This window comes from Chiloscyllium punctatum, chromosome 12 (genome assembly GCF_047496795.1).
Source record: "Chiloscyllium punctatum isolate Juve2018m chromosome 12, sChiPun1.3, whole genome shotgun sequence".
Lineage (NCBI taxonomy): Eukaryota > Metazoa > Chordata > Chondrichthyes > Orectolobiformes > Hemiscylliidae > Chiloscyllium > Chiloscyllium punctatum.
The window spans coordinates 70,262,004-70,282,251 of NC_092750.1; the positions used below are offsets into that span (position 1 = coordinate 70,262,004).

A 20,248-nucleotide genomic window follows, 5' to 3' on the forward strand; every position below is an offset into this window, starting at 1 on the left:
TAAATATAGGTTGGAGAATGGATCTGGGTGGGTTACTCTTCGGAGGGTCGGTGTGGACTTGTTGGGTCGAAGGGCCTGTTTCCATACCATAGGGAATCTAATCTAAAATCATTCCCTTCATATATGTGATTAGATGATCTCATCCAAGGTTGCATCATTCATAGTACAGTATCAGTCTACACAGATGAGGATTAGTGAGAGGCCCGAGCAAAGTGTGGGGGAAACAGTGCAAGTGCGGTGAAAGGATAAAAGAGTGAGTTTGAGATAGAGTAGTGAGGATATTACAGAGTGATCCTCAGAGAGAGTACTCTGAGAGCAATGGGAGGATTACAAACCAAGCTTTAAGAAGGAGCAGTGTAAGAACAGCATGTGGATGACAAAATGAGCCTCAAAGAGAGCAATACATGTGTAGTACAGGCATAACAGTGAATCTGACAACAAGCGGTTGGAGAGCAGAGGGAGGATAACAGTGCAGTGATAAGAGAAATGCAGAGTATATTTTAAAGGGTAAGAGATTCTATAATGTTGATGTTGAAAGCAAGCCACCAAAAGCTAACATACAGCTGTAGCAAAGAATTAGGAAGGCAATAATACTGTAACATGATTTGAATAAAGGAGTAAAGAAATTTTATTGCAAATGTATACAGCCTTGGTGAGACTGGACTTGGAGTACTATGTACAGTTTTTTTCTCATTACTCATGAAGAATAGAGGGACTGCAATGGAGGTTTACCAGACTGCTTGTGGGGTTGTCCTGCAGGAGAATTTGAGAAGACTGAGCCTACAATCTCTTGAGTTAAGTAGAATGGGAGATGATCTCATTTAACACATAAAATTCTTACATGGCTCATGAGGGTAGATGCAAGAAAGATATTTCCTCGGATGGATTGGGGTAGGGAGGGGCAGAATCAAGGACCCTGAATTAAAATAAGAGGTAGAAATCATTTAGGCCTGAAATGAGGACGAGTTTCTTCTCTCAGAAGAGAGGGAATCTTAGACTTTTCCAGTCACTGAGTATACTGAAGATGAAGGTTGATAGTTTTCTAGACTTAAAGACAGCAAAGCATTTGGGATAGAGCAGTAAAATGGATCTAACTGTATAGTGGAGCTCAAAAGGATAAATGGATTGGTCATGATGCCATCTCCTAGTGAACAAGAATGGTATAGGAGAAACAAAAAGCACAAAATTGCAGCTTTTATAGGAGATTCCATAATTAGGATGTCACACGCATTTTTGTAACAATTTTCGCAAATTGTACATGATGTTAGTCTTTCTGATGCCAATGAAAAGGACCACAGATCATAAAACCAAATGAATATATGAACCTTCCATTCCAACAAGGGCTATAATATAAAAAAGAAAAAGATATACAGTTAAAAGATGCCTGTGGATGTAAATTCAGTGACTATCTGGACAGAGACATACCTGGAAAGTCACACCTATTGATGTATCAAGGAAGTTTCAAAGGGATGGACTTAAAAGTGTAGAATTCACTGCAAAATAAACTCTAATGTCTGTGAACCCTGTGAATATCTCAGGCTGTGAACAGGATGATAAAAAAAGACATCTGTCTGGAGGAAAGACATATTCGTATTTTTCCCTCTTCAAGAGAACACAGGGACATGAGTTAAAAGTGAGCCTCAACCTTGCTAGTGTGTGTTGGTGGCCCAATATCCTCATGTATGGATTAGAATGCCTTGAAGGAGACAGCTTTGAGAACTGCCATCAGTTATCCCTACAACTCACGTACAGGAAGACGAAGATACTCTTGTATTCTGTGTGCGCACCTAGCTACTATCAAAAGGAACCTGGAAAAAAAAAGAGCTTAATTGACTTGAAAAATCAAGAGTCTCAAAATCCATTGTTCATCATTACATAGAGAATGCACATATTGAGGTCATCGTGTCATATGTTCAGGAGCTAAGGATCAGGTTAAAAACCATAACCTCAAGAGTATAGCCAGATGGAAATAGAAAGATGGAGAATATCAATACATGGCTTGAGGCACAGTGAGGCCCCGATTCTTGGGGCACTGGAAAGCAAGGCATCTTTTCAAAGGGGATGGGTTGTACCTCAACAGGTTGGGGACCAATAACCTGAAGGGAAAAATCACAAATGTGATTAGTAAAGTTTAAATTAAATCAACGAGGGTATGGGTACTGACACAGAAGGAGAAATGAAGAATAGGATTCTTAAGAATGTTCGACATTACCAGAGAAAGAATTAGTATATTAGGATGTGTGGGAGAAGATGCAAAGGCAGAATTACAATCATGTGTATATATATATGTTCAAAGTATGCTGAATACAGTTGTTGAGTTCAAAGCAAAACAGTAAAGTATTTTTAAACATTTGTGGGATGTGGACGTTGCTGGCTAGCCGGCATTTGTTGCCTCAGAGTATGATGTAATGGAAATAATGGAAATGTGGTTTGAAAATGGTGAGAATAGAGCGCTTAATAATAAAAGGATATAAAGTGTTCAGTAAAAAAATACAGAAGGAGAAAAAGGAAGAGGAAACCATACTGTTTAGGAAAAACATTACAACATTGGAACAATGGTCTTATCCTTGAGAAGCAAAAGCAGAATCCATCTGCTCAGAGTGGAGAAATAATATAAGTAAGATAACGTTACATAAGGTAATCTGCAGTCCTCCAAATAGTGAGAAAGAAAGAGACAGAGAGAGAAAGAGAGAGATTTAATCTGCAACAAAATCACGGATGTGCCAGAATTACAGGATAGTGTTATGAAGTTGTGTAGAGTACTCATGAAGTGGAAGGCAGGAAGTTAGAGTTTGTTTGTTTAAATGATAGGAGGACAAAGTGCGTGGTCTCTTTAAGAGATAAAGTGCTTTTCAAAGCTTGGAGATTTTAAAGAAAGTGCCTGCAAGCAGCTATAGATGCACAGACAGTTCTACATTGGAAACACGTAACAATTGGCTGTGGGATTGGAAAATTTTAGGTTTGTTTTGTTGTTTTGGCAACTATCTTGAATAGCCAATTAATTTAAACCAAGCCCTTAGATACTGAAAACCTATCACATTTAAACCTGATGGCTTTGACAATCGGGACCAATCTGTCTGTAAAGAAATTAATAGATCAAAGATCTAAAAGATGCCAGCACTTTGAAAATTGGGGGAGAGCTAACTGCCACCTGAAGTGAGAGCACACCCGCTATCTGAAGAAAAACATCTTGCTCCCACAGAAATCTTCCCGCTCTTTTAAAAATATAATCTATTCATAAAGATACATACGCTTAGATAATATTCCTAACACTAGAATTCAGTGGGAAAGGCATTCAGAACAGAAGAAATTACGGACGAAACATCCCTAACAACAAAATTAGCAGAAGAAAGATTGGAGAGACAGCACAGCATTTCAGAAGACACATTTTAGGTGAACTTTGAGAGACAAAATTTTAATTTATTGTTTTGTTATATACGTGGGACTTGTATTTATTCAAACTGCATCCTATGAGAATCTTGTTTTATTCAGGAATAGGTACTTTGAAAGGAATTTCTCAGTTTGCTGATTGTTCTATTAAGTTGTTCACTGTTAGAGTTAGATAAATAAATTATTATTTGTTGATTGTAGAGTGAGTGAAAGCATTCCATTTCATTAAACCACTCCTTTATAAGAGATTGGGGGGTGAGAGGTAGGTTATACCACTTGTCAAACCTCATCAGATTACAAGGTAAAGCAAACTTCTCTGGGTATTTCAGTTTTAATCATCAGAAAGGGTGTCAATGTCCACTCTTTAACAATAGGAATACAGGCTGACATTATCGCAATTGATGTTTTAGAAATGAATGATAGAGGAACAAGCACTTTCATATTGGAAGATGGCCACTTTCAAAGTCTATGAGAAGGCATTCAGCTGGGTTGCAAAGGAATCAGAGATTTCCAGGAAAGATTGTAATAGGACTATTTTCAAAGAAGCAAATAGAGAGAATGCTAGAGAAATTCAATAGATCTGGCAGCATCTGTAGAGAGAGAAACAGAGTTAACATTTCGAGTCCCATATGACTCTTCTTTAGATATAGAGTAAGTGTATTCCAACAATGGTGAATGGTAAAGGAGCTAACAAGAGAATGGGAAGGGATATAGAGATTAAGATGAAACAAGAAATGAGACCCACTGTCAAAACATTATCCAAACAGTTGAGTCAAAGAGCCTGCACCTGCGTCATTAACTTGTCAATTCTCTCTACATATGTCACCTACCGTGTGAAGGGGCATAACATTTTCTATTGTGTTAAGATTTTCAGCATCAACGATACTGTATTGTCAAGGCAATCTAGTTTTCCAATGTTTTCCTGGCCTCACGCATGAATCTAGGTGAAGCACTGGATAGCAGACAGAACCCATGGAATCATGTCCCTGTAGAAATGAATTTTTCAGGGATTGAGGGAGAAAATTGGCGCCAAGAATATTTTACAACAGGAACAATCAATCACTGCTCTAATAATTTCTTATTTGTCCTTTATGGTTTTATACTCATAGAAATGAATTAAATGAATGCTGCTTTATTTGCCCATAAGATACTTTGTAATATCCCCAGTCTATTGTGTGATCAATAAAACATTTGTTTTTGCCACAATACATTCATTCTCTAATGTGACTCTATAGAGGCTTAAGGTTGAACTGGGCTGAGCTTTATTCTTCCCTGAGGATGGGTTTTCAGGTAGGGGACGTAAAATGAGGTACTGTTCACCATTCTTGGTGCCTATCTCCAAACTCACATCACAATTTTGTGTGTGCTGGGCAAGATCGGGAGCCTATCTGCCAATGGGCCAAATGAGGCAACTAAAAACCCAATATTCCCACGATATGTGGAAGCTGGAGCCAAGTAGGAAGCCTGGCAATTTTCAGCCTGTTGACTGTGTCTCCTTCACAACTCCCCTTTCAGGAACTTTTAGAGGTGTGCTCTGACCCCTGATTTGCTAAGCTTCCCTTCATCAAACCTCTCACTGAAATCAGGTTGGCTGCTCATGGCACCTCCACATCTTCCCATCCCCTCCCATTCCCATATACCCTGTATCTGGGGACTACCATTGGTCACCACTCCTGCTGACATTACAGAGGTTAGACAATTTGAGAGACAATGGCATCTGGAGGTTGAACTTTCAAGGATGAAAGTCTCACATTATCCATTCAACAGTCTGCTGACCATTAAATTATGGGGCCATACCACAAAAGTTGTGTCAAGTTCCCATATGTTGTTTATGGTGGAGGGGCACAGGGAACCAGAAGAAATGTTAAATTCCAGCCATTATTTTTGACCTTACTTGTGACTTAAACAGCTAAAAGTGAGTTGGTCAGTCATGAAAATACAGCACATTTGGGTCTCTGAATCCTTATGCCCAGCAACACTGCTTACTTTCAATGCCCTCCTTTTTTGCCACCAACCTACTCATTCCATTCCATATATATAGCTACCATAATCTTCCTAGTGCAGATTAAAATGTTCTGATCCTCTTGATCCCTTTTTTTTGATTACAGCAATGGAAAGACACAGGATTATGGTGAAAGGTTTTACAGAGCACATTTATACTGTTGATGCTGAATTCTCAACCAAGCCCCTGCCAAAAACACACATTTTGATTATTTTGAACCACACCTTTGCCTTCTGTTCAATTATTTCAACGGTATTTACAAGTGATTCTATGGTGGGTTAAGTATTTAAACTATAGCAGCAGCATTTTTTCCACAGGAACAACTGAGCTCAATCATCATGTACCAATGGTGTTTGCACAAGAACATTAATGGTAAACGAAGTATAAGCAAGGAACTCTGAATTTGTAAACAAGTTCAGCAACCCTTCAATTACGTTGAATTATATGACACAAAATGACTCCGTTTATGATTCATTACTCCTAAATAGCTCAGTCGGGGAGCAGACAAGTTACACCTTCGACATTAAAGTGAAATCATTCTTTTTTTTAAACTTAGGAAGCTAAACCTTTAAAGCAAACGACACCTGCCTGCAACTCCTCATAGCTTCCAGTCTGTTAACAAATTTTGAATAGTTTCAGAGTTTTAGGTTGGTGGTTTTAAGACCATAAGACATAGGAGTGGAAGTAAGGCCATTTGGCCCATCGAGTCCACTCTGCCATTCAATCATGGCTGATGGGCATTTCAACTCCACTTACCCGCATTCTCCCCGTAGCCCTTAATTCCTCGAGACAACAAGAATCTATCAATCTCTGCCTTGAAGACATTTAGCGTCCCGGCCTCCACTGCACTCTGCGGCAATGAATTCCACAGGCCCACCACTCTCTGGCTGAAGAAATGTCTCCGCATTTCTGTATTGAATTTACCCCCTCTAATTCTAAGGCTGTGTCCACGGGTCCTAGTCTCCTCACCTAACGGAAACAATTTCCTAGCGTCCACCCTTTCCAAGCCATGTATTATCTTGTACGTCTCTATTAAGTCTCCCCTTAATCTTCTAAACTCCAATGAATACAATCCCATGATCCTCAGCCGTTCCTCATATGTTACATCTCCCATTCCAGGGATCATCCGTGTGAATCTCTGGTGGACACGTTCCAGTGCCAGTATGTTTTAAAATGTAACATGTTCCAGTTTCTTACAATCAACACTGGCAACAACGTCATTAGATATTTTAAATTGGAACTATTTTAAACAGATTGCAAAAGCTTGCAAAATTAAAGGAGATCTTTGGTGCAATGGTAGGGTGCCTGCCTCTGACTCAGAAGCCCTTGATTTAAGTATCACTTCAGGACAAAAGATGAGGAAGGTATATTTAAAACATGGCCAAATAGGCTGATTAACAATTATAGATCAGTCAAACACATGTCAAAGGAAGAGCATAAGAGTGAGAGAGATTCTTAGTCAGCTATATGATGGGAAAACATCAGAGCCTCTATCATTATCCATTGGTCCAGACTGTTTCCGTTAGGTGTGCATGTAAAAAATGCATGTTGCCACAGCATCTGGGACCAAGTTGATCGGTAACAACACCATCATACAATTGAATCTGGCTTTATCTTTGATGTGATAGCTTCATAAACCAGTACTTATCTTCATCAAAAAGTGCGCTGCTGGAAAAGCACAGCCAGTCAGGCAGTGTCCGAGGAGCAGGAGAGTTGATGTTTCAAGCATAAGCTCTTCATCAGGAATGGTGGGGGTGCGGCGGCAATAGGTCGGAGTGGAGGTGGAGCCGACAGTTGGGAAGGAAGATGGACAGGTAGGCCAGTTCAAGACGGCAGTGCAGAGTTGGAGGATTGGAGCTGGGAGAAGGTGAGGGGAGGTGAGGAAACTGGTGAAATTGATATTGATCCCGTGTAGTTGGAGGGTCCCAAGATGGAAGATGAGCTGTTCTTCCAGGTGTCAGGTGGCTAGAATTTGGCAGTGGCGGAGGCCCAAGACTTGCATGTCTTTGGCAGAGTGTTTGGCCACAGGGAGTAGGGTTGATTGATGCGTGTGTCCCGAAGATGTTCTCTGAAATGTTCCACAAGTTAGCATCCTGTCTCCCCAATGTAGGGGGGACCATATCAAGACCAACGGACACAGAGAATGACACAGGAAAATCTCTGCTGGATGTGGAAGGTTCTTTTAGGGCATTGGATGGAGGTGGATAGAATTTATCCCCACATACCTTGACACTATCCTGTCCCCCCGTGGTCCAGGATCTCCCCACATATACTCGAGATATCACACCCCTCCTCCATGACTTTCAGTTATCTAGCCCCCAATGCCTCATCTTCACCATGGACATCCAGTCTCCGTACACATCTATCTGCCATGATGAAGGCCTCCAAGCCCTCCCTTTCTTCCTCTCACACTGACCCAACCAGTACCCTTCCATTGACACATTCATTAGATTGGCTGAACTGGTCCTCACTCTCAACAATTTCTCCTTCAAGTCCTCCCACTTACTTCAGACCAATGGGGTAGCCATGGGCACCCACATGGACCCCAGCTATGCCTGCCTCTTCATCGGGTACGTGGAACAGTCCATCTTCTGCAGTTACACCAGCACCATTCCCTACCTTTTCTTCCACTACATCGATGACTGTATTGGCACCACCTCATGCAACCACGAGGAGGTTGAACAGTTCATCAATTTCACAAACATCTTCCACCTTGACTGCAAGTTCACCTGGACTGTCTCAGACACCTCCCTCCCCTTCCTAGACTTCTTCATCTCTATTTCCAGCGACTGACTCAACATGGACATCTACTTCAAACCCAAGGACTCCCACAGCTATCTGGCCTGCAATATCACACCAACACCACCTGTCCCCCTCCCATAAAAACGCTATCCCTTATACCAAAGTCTTTGCCTCTGCCATATCTGCTCCCAGGGGAACCAATTCCACTCCAGTGCATCACTGATGGCCTCCTACTTCAAGGACTGCAATTTCTCCTCCCACAAAGTTAACAATGCCCTCCAATGCATCTCTTTCTCTTCCTGCAGCTCCGTCCTTGAACCCCAGCCCTTCAATCGTAACAACGATAGCACCATCCCCTCCCCCGCCCCTCACCTTCTCACCCCATCCTCTACCATTTCCACCACTAGAGAGATATTTTCCTCCCCCACCCTATCTGTGTTCTGCAGAAACTATTCCCTCTGCAACTCCCTTGTTAGGTCCACGCCCCTAACCAACTCCACCCGCCCCCCCACCCCTCCATTCCTGGCACTTTCCCTTGCCACCACAAGTGGTGTAAAACCTGTGCCCACATTGGCCATGCTAAATTGCCCGTAGTGTTAGGTTAGGGGTATGGGTGGGTTGTGCTTCGGCGGGTCGGTGTGGACTTGTTGGGCCGAAGGGCCTGTTTCCACACTGTAAGTAATCTAATCTAATCTAATCTCCCCCCTCACTTTCATCCAAAGCCCCAAAGGATCCTTCCACATTCTGCACCTTCAAACACCTCATTTATTGTGTCCATTACTCTCGATGTGGTCTCCTCTACATTGGGAAGACAGACGCTAATTTGCGAACATTTCAGAGAACATCTCCGGGATACACCCACCAATCAACCCCACTGCCCTGTGGCCAAACACTTCAACTTCCCCTCCCACTCTGCCAAGGACATGCAAGTCCTGGGCCTCCTCCACTGCCAAGTCTGGGCACCCAATGGCTGGAGGAATTATACCTCATCTTCTGCCTTGAGACCCTCAAACTATACAGGATCAATGTTGATTTCACCAGTTTCCGGAGTTCCCCTCCCCTCACCATATCCCAGATCCAATCCTTCAACTCAGCACTGCCCCCTTGAACTTTCCATCTTCCTTTCCACCTATCTGCTCCATCCTCCACTCAGATCTATCACCACCATCCTCCACCTTCATCTACCTATCACATTCCCCCAGCACCACCTCCCCTCCATTTATCTCTCAGCCCCCTTGGGCTTCCCCACAACATTCCTAATGAAGAGCTTATATTCGAATCATCGGCTCTTCTGCTCCTCGGATGCTGCCTGACAGACTGTGCTTTTACAGCACCATACTTTTTGCCTCTGATCTCCAGAATCTGCAGCCCTCACTTTCTCCCAGTATTTATTTTAGTCTATTAGTGTGCTCTGGGGAACAAAGTGCTAGCTAGATTTGTATTACATGTTGGGAACTGGCCCAAAGATCTTGGATTCTGAATTAAGATAGTACTGGTAATATCAGGCATAAATCAATGAACCCCAAAGAAGGAAGAACTAGTTCTTTTTCTCTCAGCTGCATTCTACAATGTGATGATACCTGGTTTTCTTGTGCATCAGCATTATATTTACAACAAATGAGGTTGTAAAATTCTTCGACACAGCTCAGTTAGTCCAAACTGGCTCATTCGAATTGTAATTCAAATTGGAAATACACACATTAAATCACCTCAAATGACCCTAGTTTCTTTGGTCATTATGAAGCGTGGGTTAACAGGTAAATGTAAGATACACATTATATTGAGAATTCATAAGTGCTTCGCACTTTAGTGACCTATTTAAAGCAAAACAGAACTTTCAGCCTCTTGACAAATTTCAATTTGCATTTCAATAATTCAGAATATAGTCAATTACTGGTGATTGTAGTCACTGAGTGGACTTGCACATCAAAAACTGATGTTTATTTGCTTCATTATTGTTTACATCCCAATCTTCGTTCAGTACACCATGTGAGCTTTTGATTCTACTATTCATTGTTCTGTTTATTTTGAAATAGAACTGGCTGATTCTCTCCTAGAGTTACTTGTATCCTCAAAGAAATACCATTTACAAATATTTCTGCAATGGATTCGACAATTTGTTTACTTAAAAAAAACATTAAAATGATATGGAAACAGGAAAAAGCAATTGCTATCATTTGAATTTTTTAAATTTAGAAAGGCCTACATTGGGCTAGAATAATTGACCTTAATTAAAATGTCAGAAACAGAAACATTACAAAAAACAGACTTTCCTACATGTTAGATTTATAGACAAAATAGCATATGGATGTCAAGTCTCTTCTGCTCTATAAGGTCAGGGGAGTAGGACTAGTTGAAATACTCTTGCAGACAGCAGACTCTGACTTGTCGGACCAAATGTCCTCCTTCTGCACTGGGCACTCTAGAGTTTTCTGGACTCAACATTAGATTGAACCACTTTATATCATAACCTCTGCCTCCATTCTGTTTTCTATATGCTTTTGTTTCTTTCTCTTTGTTTCATTGTGATGATTTTTGTCTTAAAATTTATTTCTTTATCCCTTCATGTTGCACGGTACTGTTTTTTGTTTCTTCCATTATTACACTTTTTAGATGTTGCATCAGCAGGGAACCTTTTGTTTTTTAATCTCCCCTGGCCTCCACTCTATCACAGACCTTCTCCATTGTTCCTCTTGATCCTCCCTCACCCCTTTCAACAAAAAAAACTCTTACACCATTATTTCTCTTAAATTCAGATGAACCATTGTCAACCTGAACTGTTAACTGTTTCTTTCCAGATTTGCTGCCTGACCTGCAGAATTTTCAGCTTTCCTGTTTTTCTTAAAAATTCACTCATATGATGTGGGCATCCCTGGCTGGCCAGCATTTATTACTTATTCTTAGCTGACCTTGAGAAGGTAGTGGTGAGCTGCCTTCTTGAACTGCTGCAGTCCATGTGTTTGTAGGGTTACCTCCAATGCCCTTATGGACCGAATTCCAGGATTTTAAACCAGTGGCAGTGAAGGAAAGGTGACATATTTCCAAGTCAGGATGGCGAGTGGCTTGGAGGAAAACTTGCAAATTGTAGTGTTCCCATGCATCTACTGTCCTTGTCCTTCTAGATGGAAGTAGTCGTGGGTTTAGAAGGAGCTGTCTAAGGAACATTGGTGAAGTTTTTCATCTTGTAGATGATACAGTCCCGCTATTGAGCATACGTGTGGCTATGGTGCCAATCATGCAGACTGTTTTATCCTGGGTGGTGTCAAACCTTTTGAATATTGTTGGGGTTACACCCATTCAGGCAAGTGGGGAGTATTCCATCACACTCCTGATGTATGCCTTGTAGATGGTGGAGAGCAAGGATGAGAGTTAATCGCTGCAGTATTCCTAGCTTCTGATCTGCTCTTGTAGCTATTGTGTTTATGTGGTGAGTCCAGTTAAGTTTCTGGTCAATGGCAACCCTACCAATGTTGATAGTGGGTATTCAGTATTGGTAACACCACTGAATGTCAAGATAGTTAGCTTGCCCATATTGGAAATGGTCATTGCCTAGCGTTTGTGTGGCATAAATGTTACTTGCCACATGTCATCCCAAGCCTGGATATTGTCCAGATTGTATTGCATTTGAACGTGGACTGCTTCAGTATCTGAGAGCCATGAAAGTTGCTGAACATTGTGCAATCATTGGCGAACATCCTCACAGGTGGAGGGATGGTCATTCATAAAACAGCTGAAGATGGTTGAGCCTAGGACACTACCCTGAGGAACTCCTGTCGAGATGCTCTGGAGCTGAGGTGACTGATCCCCAACAATCACAAAAATGTTCCTATGTGACAGGTACAACTCCAGCTAGGGGACAGGTTGTCCTCTGATTCCTGTTGATTCCAGTCTTGTTAGGGCTCCATGATGTCACACTTGGTCAAATGCAGCCTTGAGGTCATGGGCTATCACTCTCATCTCAGCTCTGGAATTCAGCTCTTTTGTCCATGCTTGAACAAGGCTGGAATGAGGTCAGGAGATAGCAGAACATAAACTGGGAGCCAATGAGCAGCTTATGGCTGACCAGGTGCTGCTCGATAATAAGTGTTGGTGATACCTGCTAACACTTTACTGATGGAGGGTTAACTGGCCGGGCTGGAATTATCCTGCTTTTTGGGCACAGGACATAGCTAAGCAATTTTCCAAATTGTTGGGTCGATGCCAGTGTTGCACTTTACTGGAAGAGCTTGGATAAGGGAGTGGCAATTTCTGGCCCACAAGTTATCAGCACTTTTGCCGGGTTATTGCCTTTGCAATATCCTTCTTCCAACTGTTTGTTGATATCAAGTGGAGTGAATAGAATTAGCTGAAGAATGGTATCTATATCATTGGAGGATCATTGGAGGAGGCAGAGATGGATCATTCACTCAACACTTCTGGCTGAAGATTGCTGCAAATGCTTCAGCTTTATCTGTTGCAAGTATGTGCTGGGATCATCCATTATTAAGGATGGGGATATTTGTGAAAACTCCTCCTCCAGTGAGTTGTTTAATTGTCCACCACCATTCATATCTAGATGTGATAGGACTGCAGAGCTTAGGTCCCATTTGTTGGTTTTGGGATTGCTTCGCTCCATCTATAACTTGCTGCTTAAGCTATCTGGCATGCAAGTGGTTCTATTTTGTTGCCTCACGAGGTTGACACCTTATTTTCAGGTATGCCAGGTGTTGCTACTGACAAGTCCTTCTGTATTCTCCAAAGAACTACAGATGATCTCATAGTTTGATGGTAATGGTAAAGCGGGGGACAATGCTGGGCCATGAGGTTACAGGTTGTGCTGAAATATAATTCTTTTCCTGTTAATAGCCCACATCATCTCATGGATGCTAGATTTGTTTGAAGCTTGTCCCATTTAGCACAATGATAGTGCCACACACATGATGTGGGCATTTTCAATGTGAAGGTAAACTTCATCTCCACTGTATGGTCGTCACTCTTATCGATACTGTCGACAGACTGGTAAGGATGAGGTTAAGTATGTTTTTCCCTCTTGTTGGTTCTTTCATCACCTGCTAGTTTAGCAGGTATGTACTTTAGGACCTAACCAACTCAAACAATAGTGCTGCTGCTGAGCCAATCTTGGTATGGACATGGAAATCCCCCACCCAGAGTATATTTTGTGCCCTTGCCACCATCAGTGCTTCCTCCAAATGTTGTTCAACATAGAGGAATATTCATTCATTATCCAAGAGAGGATGGTACATGGTAATCAGCAGGAGGTTTCCATACCCGCGTTGAATCTGATTGCAAAAGACATCATGGGGCGCACAGTCAAGATGAAGCACTCTCATGCCAACTCAGACCCAACTTTACACAACTATGCTGCCACCTCTGCTGGATCTGACCTGGTGTACAGATCAGATCCACAGTGATGATGGTGGTTTCTAGGACATTGTTTATGATTCCATGAGAATGATTATGTCAGGCTGTTGCTTGACTAGGCTGTGAGACAGCTCTTCCAAATTTGGCACTAGCCCCCAGATGTTAGCAAGGACAACTTTGTGGGGTCGACAGTGCTGTTTCTGCTGTTGTCTTTTCTGGTGTATAGGTCAGTGTCAGGTAGTCTGTCCAGTTTCTCATTGCACATATTTCTTTGGTCATTGTACATTGATAAATTAGGTATCATCCAAATCCAAATTAGGTATCATCCTCAGTTAAGAGTTGGTGCTGATCTCTAAATATATACACCATATGTAAATATTGAATCTACTGGTTCCTTAATATGTAACCATCAAGATTTTGCTAGAGTTTGTCATCAACAGTCATACTCTCCAAACATCCAAACTCTATATCCTCTGGCCACAATAAATAACTGTGCCCAGAAAACTTTGCACCCAGTTGTTCAGTTGGAGAACTTGGTTCCTTGATAAATATGCTGAATATTGGTTTATTCCAGCTGTAATAATGTTCTATAGGCTCAAACATGTTGGAATGTATTAATGCTGATAATTCCAATTACAATTTAGAACTCTTTCATGTAAAATTTGCATATTTGGATACATCAGTAACCTTTCCACTCTGCTCTGCGACTCTCCCATTAAGAAACTGCCCTAATTTGGAAAATGAATCCTGTAGTAAAAGACCAAAATGGCTGCCATTTACGTTTATCTTTTTCTAATGTTTAGCCCCTAGAGACAGAAGGCCCTCTCATTTGTACTTCAAAGATGTGTTTGATGGTAAGTCTATAATAAGATAACAAGCTCTTTCACAGAATGAAAAACAATGAAATAGGCTTCAAGATTCAATTAACATGCAGTAGGGACTCTCCTTGAGCAGATTTCTTGATCATGTTACAATAATGTAACTCAAACAACCACGAATCCCAATCTCCACTGTGACAAATATACAAAAATACCAGGCCACACTACTCTACATTTGTAAAAATAACATTCAATGTGCTAAAACTGCATTAGTACCTTGCATTCATAAACACTTAGCTATCACGATCTATTACAACAGAAAAGCTAAGCAGCTCCAATTGCAATCTCAGTAATTGATCTGGCAGTATCTAACATGCTTCCTGCAGGAGCAATGAAAACATTTTTCTGAACGCAATCTGTGCTAACCAGTGAATTTAATCAAGGTCCTGCAGCTACTCCGATATTTCTGTTAAATGCACCACATGGAATGAATGAACTAGTTAATGTTTTCATTTTGTCTGGCTTTGTGTACTTCATACAACAGATTCCAGTTAAAATCTTTCATCTGGCCACTTGACACTTGGGTTGGTCCTAAATTATTCTTCTGTGGAAACCAACTGCACCTGCAGTTTGTCAAACAAAAAAGCCAGTGTCCAACCAATATGTGTAGAGACAGAATTAAAAAAAACATTAATCGGATGTATGCATTACTGGTAAGATTAGCATTTATTACTAATCTCTAAATGCCCTTAGGAAGGGGTGTTGACATGTCATCTTGAACAGATGAAGGCTATGGTTCTGTAGTGTTGCTGTGTAGGGAGTTGTTGGATATTGACTCAGTAGTGAAGGAATTTGTTACGGTTCAAAATCAGATCTTGGAATGGAACACAGAAGCTGCAACTATCATTCTCAACTTAGCTGATGAAAGTTGCAGATTTTGAACTATTAATTGCTTTTATGTATCTTGTTCATAGTATGACATGCATTCACAATTTGTTGGAGGAGTAGCAGCATGCCAACAAGTGGATTGTTTTGATAGGGATGACTTGAGTTTCTTAAGTGTTATGGAGCTGAACCCATCCAGACAAGTGGACAGAATTCCATCACACTCTCAATTTGAGTCTTGTAGACAGTGGCAGAGGGAATGATCTTGTGTTACACATTCTCTGACTTGCTCCTGTAAACAAAAGTGTTTATGTGGCTGGGCCAGTTAATTTTCTGGTCAATGGCGACATCGCAGGCTCTTGATGAAGAACTTCAGCATGAAACCTTTTGGCTATATTATAAAATCATTTCTTCATCCTGATTTGTCTTGGGTGGATATGAAAAATTAGACACAAATCCTGAGACAATTGTTGCATATCTTTGAATGGCATTTGTAAAAATCACATTAAAAACAAAAAACTTTCCATTAATGCAGGTCTTCAAATTTATTTTGTCTAATGTACCTGTGTGATAGTCAGACGAATCGGCATTTTCATTTAAACATTTGAAGATGAAACAAATGCTGCCTATATACTCCTATATAGGAGTAGTATAAGAGTTTAGCACTTCCCTGGATGTCCTGAGTATTTGAATCCATTTCTCCAGGTGGTTGAAGTTTCAGTTGGGGATTTCTTTGGGAATAGTGATCACAATTCTGTAAGTTTTAGAATACTCACGGACAAAGATGAGAATAATCCTAAAGGAAAAGTGAAATTGGGAGAAGGCCAAATATAGCAAAATTCAGCAGGAGCTGGGGAATGTGGATTGGGAGCAGCTGTTGAAGGCAAATTCACTTTGCTATGTGGGAGGTTTTTAAGAGAGGTTGATTAGAGTGCAGGACAGATATGTCTGTGAAAACGAGGGATAGAAATGGCAAGATTAGGGAACCATGGATGACAGGTGAAATTGTGAGACTGGCTAAGAGGAAAAAGAAAGTATACATAAGGTCTAGGCGACTGAAAATAGATGAAGCTTTGGGAGAATATTGGGAAAGTTGGACCAGTCTGAAACAAGGAATTAAGAGGGCTAAAAGGGGTTATGAAATATCTTTTGCAAACAGGGTTAAGGAAAATCCCAAAGTCTTTTATTCATATATAAGGAGCAAGAGGGTAACTCGAGAAAGGGTTGGCCCACTCAAGGACAAAGGAGGAAAGTTATGCATGGAGTCAGAAAAAATGGGCGAGACACTTAATGAGTATTTGGCATCGGTATTCATCGAGGAGCGGGGCATGGTGGATGTTGAGGTTAGGGATAGATGTTTCATTACTCTAGGTCAAGTCTGCATAAGGAGGGAGGAAGTGTTGGGTATTCTAAAAGACATTAAGGTGGACAAGTCCCCAAGTCCAGATGGGATCTATCCCAGGTTACTGAGGGAAGCGAGAGTGGAAATAACTAGAGCCTAACAGATATCTTTGCAACATCCTTGAAGACAGGTGAGATCCTGGAGGACTGGAGAATTGCTAATGTTGTCCCCTTGGTTAAGAAGAGTAGCAGGGATAATCCAGGTAATTATAGACCTGTGAGCCTGACGTCAGTGGTAAGGAAGCTGCTGGAGAAGATAATGAGGGATAGGATCTATTTACATTTGGAAGAAAATGTGCTTATCACTGGATAGGCAACATGGTTTTGTGCAGGGAAGGTCATGTCTTACCAACTTAATAGAATTCTTTGAAGAAGTGACAAAGTTGACCGATGAAGGAAAGGCTGTAGATGTCATACATAGATTTCAGTAAGGCATTTGGTAAGGCTCCCCCATGATAAGCTGTTGGAGAAAGTGAAGTCAGATGGGGTTCAGGGTGTACTAGCTAGATGGATAGAGAACTAACTGGGCAGCAGGAGACAGAGAGTAGTGGTGGAAGGGAGTTTCTCAAAATGGAGAACCGTGACCAATGGTATTCCACAGGGATCCATGTTGAGACCACTTTTGTTTGCGATATGCATAAATGATCAGGAAAAAGGTATAGGTCACCTGATTAGCAAGTTTGCAGATGACACTAAGATTGGTGGAGTTGCAGATAGTGAAGGGGACTGTCAGAGAATACAGCAAAATATAGATAGATTGGAAAGTTAGGCAGAGAAATGGCAGACGGAGTTCAATGTCGGCAAATGCGAGGCAATGCATTTTGAAAGATCCAATTCTAGAGCGAACTATATTATATTATATCCACATTGACCCTCCGAAGAGCAACTCAGCATTCCCATTCCCCTACATTTACCCCTGCACCTAACACTACGGGCAGTTTAGCTTGGCCAATTCACCTAACCTGCACATCTTTGGACTGTGGGAGGAAACTGGAGCACCCGGAGGAAAGCCATGCAGACACGGGGAGAATGTGCAAACTCCACACAGACAGCTGCCCGAGGCGGGAATTGAACCGGGGTCCCTGGTGCTGTGAGACAGCAGTGTTAACCACTGAGCTACCATGCTGCTCCTATACAGTAAATAGAAAAGCTCTGGGGAAAACGGACATACAGAACATTCAGTCTATTGTACCCTGAGGGTGGCAACACAGGTTGATAGAGTGGTCAAAAAGGCATATGGCATGCTTTCCTTCATCAGATTGGGTTTTGAATACAAGAGTTGGCAGGCCATGTTACAATTGTATAGGACTTTGGTTCAGCCATATTTGGAATACTGCATGCAGTTCTGGTCGCCACAGAGTTTTTCCCAGAGTGGGGGACTCAATTACTAGGGGGTAAGGATATCAAGGTGAGAGGGGAAGAGTTTAAGGGAAACATGCGTGGAAAGTTCTTTTCACAGAGGGTGGTGGGTGCCATTGGAGGTGGTAGAAGCCGGCATATAGCGTCATTTAAGATGCATCCAGACAGATACATGAACTGGCAGGGAGCAGAAGGATATAAATCCTCAGAAAATAGGTGTCAGGTTTAGATAGATGATCTGGATCGGTGCAGGTTTGGAGGCTGAAGGGCCTGTTCCTGTGCTGTAATTTCCTTTGTTCTTTGTACTTTTGTCACCCATTTTTATGTAGTGTTGTGCACTCATGAAATTGGCAGCTAACTTGGTGCAAGTAGACACTGGTAAAATGGACACAAATTTTGGAGAAATCTCCAGTGGAGATTCCAGATTATGTGTCATAGGACATTTCATCTCCAGAATAAAATTAACTGAGCCTGAGAAGAATGTTATCAGTTTACAATTTCTGAGAAAGGTATCCTGCAAAACAGAAGTTGTCAATATAAAACAAAAAAAATGAATATGACAAATAATTTACAGATATTAGATTGAGATCTTTTTTATTGCTGTTATGAGAAGATCCCAGGCAAGTCTCCCCAGTTTGTTCCACATTTACAAGGATGTTGCCAGGGTTGGAGGATTTGAGCTATAGGGAGAGGCTGAACAGGCTGGGGCTGTTTTCCCTGGAGCGTTGGAGGCTGAGGGGTGACCTGATAGAGGTTTACAAAATTATGAGGGGCATGGGTAGGATAAATAGACAAGTCTTTTCCCTGGGTGAATGAGTCCAGAACCAGAGGGCATAGGTTTAGGGTGAGAGGGGAAAGATATAAAAGAGACCTAATGGGGCAACGTTTGCAAGTAGAGGGTGGTACGTGTATGAAATGGGCTGCTAGAGGAAGTGATGGAGGCTGGTACAATTGCAACATTTAAATGGCATTTGGATGGGTATATGAATAGGAAGGGTTTGGAGGGATAATTGGAAAACCACAGGCAGTAATAATACCCACACATTTAATACCTATTCCTCCACTTGAGGAACCTTTTACAAGAGTCTTAATTGATTGCGTTAGGACCCTTACCTCAAACAAAAAGTGGGAGTCAGTATTTCTTAACAATAGTGATGTGTCCACTAGATTTACAGAGGATGTCCTATTTCATAATATCACAGCTAAAAGGATTGTAGAGGGAGCAATCAAATGTTTCACTAGATATGCATTACCCACAGACATACAATCAGATCAATGTCAAACTTCACACCGAAATTACTCAAGAAAGCTATGGACAGCTTAGGAAAAAAACAATTCAAATCTACTGTGTATCATCCATAGGGAGCACTAGAAAGGTGGCATCAGACATTAAAGAACACAATGAGGGCTTATAGAATTAGAATCCCGATAGTGTGGAAACAGGCCTTTCGGCCCAACAAGTCCACACCCTCTGGAGAGTATCCCATCCAGATCCATTACCCTATATGTTCCCCTGACTAATGCAACTAACCTACACATCCTTGAATACAATGGGCAATTTAGCTAAGCTAATTCACCTAACCTGCACATTTTTGGACTGTGGGGTAAACTGGAGCACCCGGAGGAAACCCACGCAAACATGGGAGAACATACAAACTCCACACGGTCAGTTGTCTGAGGCTGGAATCGAACCCGGGTCCCTGGTGCTGTGAGGTAGTACTGCTAACTACTGAGCCACGGTGCTGCCAGACGATTGCCAGACTATCCAGATGATTGGGAGAAGAGATTTCCATTTGTGCTTTTTGAGATCAGAGATGCACCAAATGGATTGACCAAATTCAGTCCATTTGAATTAGTTTTTGGGCATGAAGTGAGAGGACCACTAAAAATAATTAAGGAGAAATTGGTAAGCCAGAATTCAGAGACCACATATTTGGAATATGTGGACCACATATATGGACCACATATTTTATGGAATGATTAAATAGAAGAAGGAGTTGGCTAGATAGCATTTAGAAGTATCACAGCAGACAATAAAACAGGAAGCAGACAAGAAATCAAAAACTCACAATTTTGCTATCGGGGATAAGGTGTTAGTGTCACTTCCAACAATAGATGAACCTCTAAAAGCAAGGTTTAGTGGACCTTATCAAGTCGAAAGGAAATTTAGTGAGGTGATCTATTTGATAAGGACACCAGACAGAAAGAAATCTCAGAGTGTTTCTCAAAGGCATTATGACAGGGAAGGAAAGCAAAAGGAGACTGTGTTATTGGTCACACTACAGAGGGA

The 20,248-nt window shown here is 41.5% G+C and overlaps 1 protein-coding gene across 5 annotated transcripts in view; it reads right to left on the reverse strand.

The window, feature by feature from the left end:
- Positions 1–20,248, reverse strand: part of dock3 (dedicator of cytokinesis 3) — an 889,649-nt gene that overhangs the window by 473,774 nt on the left and 395,627 nt on the right. The window contains exon 1 of one of the 5 annotated variants that reach the window (XM_072582736.1): positions 6,149–6,331. The exons of the other annotated variants lie outside the window; for them this stretch is intronic. The gene's annotated coding sequence lies outside the window, so the exon portion shown is untranslated. Of the gene's footprint in view, positions 1–6,148; positions 6,332–20,248 lie in introns of those variants that run through there. 5 annotated transcript variants of the gene reach the window in all.